General features: G+C 48.9%; 1 pseudogene; it reads right to left on the bottom strand.

Annotated features, from left to right (window-relative positions):
• Window positions 1–5,669: 5,669 nt before the first annotated feature.
• Window positions 5,670–5,788, bottom strand: LOC120587366 (uncharacterized; annotated as a pseudogene).
• Window positions 5,789–6,082: the final 294 nt, after the last annotated feature.

The raw sequence follows: 6,082 nt of genomic DNA on the forward strand, positions 1-6,082 counted from the left end.
GCCCCTCTAGTCCTGGCCCTGAAGCCAGACCACTCGGTCCCTCCTCGTGTGTCCCTACTGCCTTTTGAGCAGCTGCCCCAGCGCCGGAGCTCAGAGCGAGTGACTCTATCGGCGATGAGTCCGCGGGGGCTCCTTAAATCTGTGACTCTCGCAGCCCTTCGTGTCATTCAGTCACCATCTCCACTGGTTTGCACAGCCAGAATTGTGGGGACTTCTCTTCCCAGCACTGGAACCCTGGGATGGGGAGCCCAGTATGGATTAGGACCCTTCACTCCTCAGGGGGACCCCGCAGCTGAGACATCCCTCCCGATTCTCGACCACCACATGCAGCTGTGGGACCAGCTCATTCCACATCTCTGCCCCTCCTACCAGTCTTAAGGTGGCCTCTCCTGTGTGTCCCCAGTTGTAGGACTTCTGCTCAGCTAGACCTCAGGTGACTGTCAATGATGGCTGTTCTGTAGTTTAGTTGTAATTTTATCATGGTTAGGAGGTGAGAGGAGGTGAGCGCGGCATCGACCTACTATACCAGTCGGGATTTTGTAAATATCTGAAAGCCCCTGGGAGAAATGGCTCTGAATAGGTTGATGCCTCCACAATAACCAGTGTGGTGAATTGACCAGGGCAAACTAGAGAGCTGTGGAAGTCCTTTTCTTAGGAGTAGTATATTTCCATGAGCTCCCAGAGAAGATTGGCCCCTGACGTTGAAGCTCTCAGAAATGGACACACACCCGATTTCAGTTCTAGGCTCACAAACAGAGCCCACGAACCAGCGTCTATGCATCGGCTTTGGAGTCTCTTCGAATTCGTTGCAAATTGTGTGCCAACATAAATTTTTGCTCATCAGATTCTCAAAGGAATCTATGACCTCCCAAATTTTAAGTACAAGTAGATCAAGAGGTTAATGCATTCTAGGGAAGAAGGATTTTTGGTCCACTGTTTATATAAACAGAAAGGTATTCTTTGCCAATTGTTGCATAGACAGCCTGTGCAAAGCCAATTCTAGTCACTTGATTAACATTATTGTTACTTTCCTTGTAATTCCTGGACCCAAATCCTCCCTTGGTACCACTTTTCCTAGCCAAATGGTGCTTTATTCCAAATGCCTTGAGGTGCCTCTCAAATTTTGGAGGGTGGCCAATGCCACAGCTCCAGGAACACACTTAACCTTCCCAGGCCTCCAAAGGGCCATGAAAGACTAAGTTATCAGAATGGCTCCTTTTTCTTTCCGCTTTGTTTTTGCGGATTTTTATGCTTTGCTTTGTTCTCTATCACATTTCCTCAAAGGAGTCTAAGTATCTGATTTTGTCAAGATGAAGGGTGTGAATGTTTTGAGTAGCTTGCAAATGTCATTTTGGCCGAATATTCCAGGGGGAACTGAGATCCTCAAGCATCAGTTGATAACATTGTCTAATTCACTGAGGATTAAACAGAGGAATGTTTCTGCTTGCTTCATTGTTGATGATCTGAAATGCAGATCTGCTCCCCAGCATGGAAACCAGAGAGACTCCCCAGAATTGACTCTCTTTGGATGATTAGGGTGGTTCCTTTAGGGTTTTATGGACTTAGGGACCACCATCCGAAGATTGCTTCCCTACTCGTGACAAGAGCTAGGACCATTTTGGTGTGTGATGGTTGTCATTGCTATGTTCCAAGGATATAGATGTGAGGTTGTTTCATTGTGATTTTTCTTTCTGTTTCAGGAGAATCTTACCACAGTGACCCAATGCACTTAACATTTTGATTATGCTCCAGTTCATTAAAGTGTTTTTTTTTTCCTGTCATAAAGCCCCTGAGTAGAAAAGGCCTGAAGCATGAGGTCCAGCTGGCCACTGACAGAAGCAAGCTTGCCTGCATTTCTGGAGCTGGGTTTGAGAGGGACTCGTGTATCTCCGCATTGAAGCTGGGGCTTCTCTAGCTCCTAGGGAGGGAGGCTGTGTTTGTCCCTGGGTACGGAAGTTCCTCAGACTTTCCCTTTTGGATGTCTTTTCCAGAAGGGTGAACGATCGTGGCTCTCGGTCATTAGCTTCTGATGGGATCCTGTGTTGACAGAGGTGTCTACAAGAGTTCGCTGCAGCCTTGTCTATGTGCGCAGCTCGACTCAGGTGGTCACGGCACCTTCCCTCCAAGAACGGGAACCCAAGCTGGTACTTCTGAACACCAGATACTGTCTGGTGGCATGTGGCAGCAGAAGTCATTGCAGATACCTGATTCTGGCCTTGGGGTCGCAGATGCCATCTGACCCCTACAGCCCAGAACTCTGAGGAAGCAGGATCTTCCCTGGGGACCTGGGAGCAGAATCAATGGAGACACAAAGAAAGGGTAGTCCAGGGAGATAATCAACAGACGAGAGGAGTCAGGAGCAGAGCATGAGCCAAGGCCCAGGGCCAAGAACACGCAGCCTAGTCAGATGGAGGGCCTTAGCTGGATCTGGGAGCCCAGAGAGAGTCGTGTGCCTTCAAAGTGTCTCTGTGGATGGCAGGTGGGAAGTCTTATGTTGGGAAGGGCCAAGAGCCATATAAACAACCAGCGTGATCCTTCCAACCACTTGTCAATCCCTTGGGTGAAAGTCCATTGAGTGTGTACCTAGATCGTCACCATCACAGGGGTCGTCTCCATAAGCCAATGTTCTCATGGACTAGATAAGGAGACAGACACTCAGAGAAACGGTGTGAGGTGCCCGGAACCCTCTGGCCACTCGGTGGCAGAGCTGGGCCTCAGGTCCAGTCCTCCTCACTCCCTCCCCCACACGGGACGGCGCTGTCTGCCCCACCAGCTCATCGACCCACATCTGTTTAAGGCCATTTTCTTGTCTTCGAAGCACAGCGAATTCGGTGACTTGCGCCTGAACTATTTCTCCAGGCGGGTTGGAATCCTCTTGATGGTACTTCTTAGACTTTGGGGATGTTGATAACTTTAGAAGTAGAAAGCGATAAGGAGGAAAGGAATAGGGCTTCCTGACTTGCGAGATCATTCTCGGTCATCCCTTACCAAGAATTTCATCAACTTTCCTTCCTTAAGGATTATGGAACAAGTCACAACCTCAACGTTCACCAGCTGTGCTCGCTAAGAGCCAAGTGCACAGCTCGTGGGGGATTCGGGCTTCAGACTCAGGCCAAAGAGCCTTGGGCCAGCCTGGCCTCTGCCCTTCGCAGACTTCCCTGGATATCTATGACACATCATCGGATAAATACAGAGAAGCATGTTATGTGACTCCACGTCTGCCATTCCCTGACTAGGAGACGAAGATATTTATCAGGCCATAGAGTAGAGCGAAGCTGGGAGGAATCCAAAGTACGTGGGGTTTCTGTAGTACGGACTCAGAGCGAGAAGACAGCAGCCAAGAAAAGCTGGGAGGTGGCGTAACAGGGATGTTCCGTGTCAGAGGGACAGTGTCTCCCTCGCATTCTGTGGTGTCCATGACTTACGAGAAGGCGCTGCTCTCGGTGGGCCTGTTTCTCCGCTTAGCTCCCCTCCGGGCGGTGTGCACACCTCAGGCACTGGGCTTCTTTAAGCTCGCGCCTCGGCTCCGCACTGAGCATCAGTGAAAAGCCAGGATTCAGGGGTGCTGCCTCTTAGGAGCCCACTTCTCAGCGGCTCACGTTCTAAGCCACTTGATGTGGCTGAATAAAAATGTGTCTCTGCCTCTACGGTCTCTGTCTAGAATGATGGGACCTATGTTAACTTCACACGCGTTTATCGACTATCTACATATATCGAAAGGAATAAAAAATTATGTAGTGTTAAGGGAGTGCCTACCACAAACCGGGCGCTGCTGGGCACTTTTCCCTGCTGTGTGGTATCATATCCTCCGAGGACCTTCTAAGTAGGTGCTATTATCACTTCCTTAGACATGAAGAACCTACACTTGCCCAATGGGGGTGGCTCTTCCCAGACCACATGGGTAAAATGGCAAAATGAGGTTCGACCTTGGATCTGTGTGACTCCGGGGTCCGTATCCTTCATGCGACCCTGTGAGCCTTTCAGTAACAGATGATGATGGTGGCTTTGAGGGTCCGGAGGACAGATAGCTTCGGGAGGACATCCAAGCAAGCCAGGTCTTAAAAATGGGCAGAACTCAGATAAACCGAGAGAAAGAGAGGATCATTCCAGGTGGATTGGAAGAGCAGGGACAAACACATGACACTAGTTTGCTGGATGAAGAGTGAACAGGTTTGGCCAGAACCAGGCAGCATTTCTCAATAGGGACATTCGTTCGGTGTGTGGGACTCTCCTGAGCATTGGAGGGCCATTTGCATGCCTGAACTCTGCCCAGCAAATGCCTGTCACCACCCCGATCCTTGTGACAACCAGAATGCTTCCCCAGACTCCCGAACACCTTCTAGGACACCGTTGGTTGAGAGCAAACAAGAATTGGAAATCAGGGTGGGATCTGGGATCCTACTGAAAAAGACCTTGAAAGCCAGAGGAACGAGTTTGGCCTTGACCTTGAGACAATGAGAACTCACTGAAGCCTTATGAGCAAGGAAGGGGTAGGGGGTGGAGTGTGGGGCAGTGAGGAGGAGGAAGTGGACTGGAGGAGAAACTGAGGGAGGAGAGATCCCGGACTCCAATGGGAGAAGACTTTCAAGATGGCTGAGAGTCCCCGTGAGTCGCCAGCTGCCTCTCCTACGGTGGTCGGTCTGTGTTCATGTAGGAGATGGGCCACATCCAGCAGAGGTGAGAACAAGACAGGAGTGTGGAGTTGTCCCGAATCCATCTTCAGAGCAATCAGGGACTCTGGGCTCAGGGCATGTGAGAACTGAGACAATAGGACGAAGAGATCGCTACCCTGATATTATGAACAAGGGGGAGCCAGAAAGGGGGAGAGGGAGGGAAACCTGAACAAAGATGACTGGGAGGCTTGCTAAAGATGAGTCTGTTCTGCTTTAGCCCTGTTCACACTCTCTCTGGGCCTACATCCCTTTGTCCAAGAGATCGGCAGACTTTATCTTGTCAACGTCACCCCAGAATTAATTTACAAACAAGGAACACGCGGTACCAGCCACGGGTGCCTGATCCAGAAATCTCGAAGAACTCAGGTCCACATAACAGGTCCTCAGAAACGTTAGCCCTCATCCCTAGGCAGAGCCCATCCCAGGCTCGGTGAGGCGGAGGACGGAGACTTCTGAGGTCCACGTGCGAGATGCCCCAGCCTGACTGGAGAGGCCTGAGAAGACTGCCATCTGCCTATGTGTCCCGCATGAGGGCAGCTCCACCGGGGGGTGGAACGTGAGACCCAAAAGCTTTGGGATCACTGGGCATCACTCTTTGGCCTGGAAAAGATACTACAATTGCTTGCATTCCAGTTATCAGACAGCTTCGAGTTTTGTTTATAAAAAAAAACCGCCAAACCACTGAGAAAATTCCCAGAACAATGATTATAACTCATGACAAGACAGAGCATGTGAAATTTTTTTCTGATGCGTTGGCCTCGGTTATTCATGTAGAACTTTGTGGGATTTTCTTTTTCACCCTCTGAGGAAGTTATGCTTTTTTACCATTATTACTGATTTTTATTTTTTTAATTGCTATTTTATTTTTTATTTTTATTTATTTATTTTTTTAATTGCTCTTTTATTTTTATTTTTATTAGGTGAGGCAATCCTTGGTTGACCTCACAGATTGCAAGGACCTTGTCAGTTTACAATCCCTTATTTATTTGTTTTTTATGCCTACAGCACCTGGTCTTCCTAGGTGGTCTCCCATCCAAGTACTAACCAGGCCCGACCCTGCTTAGCTTCCGAGATCAGACGGGATCGGGCTCGTTTACGGTGGCATGCCCGTAGACTTACCGATTTTTAAAAAATGAAATTTCGTGGCTCTTTTGGGAGAATCCAAAGGAATACTGACCTGAGATCAGTGTTCTAAAGAATTTCCTCTGCTCTTTTTCAGCTGGGCTATAAATCAGATCCATTCAGAGCGAGGGCTGGTTTTGCTGTGTGTTATTATAGTGATACTGAATTTTAACTCTCAGAATGGGGTGACGCGATCCCGGTTTAATAAAATTTTAAATCTTCCCAAGTCCTACCCCCACCCAGAACAATATGACAGCAGAACATATTTTGGTATGTATTTCTTGAGG

The sequence above is a fragment of the Pteropus medius genome, unplaced genomic scaffold (assembly GCF_902729225.1).
Source record: "Pteropus medius unplaced genomic scaffold, Ma_sr-lr_union100, whole genome shotgun sequence".
In the NCBI taxonomy this organism is placed as follows: domain Eukaryota; kingdom Metazoa; phylum Chordata; class Mammalia; order Chiroptera; family Pteropodidae; genus Pteropus; species Pteropus medius.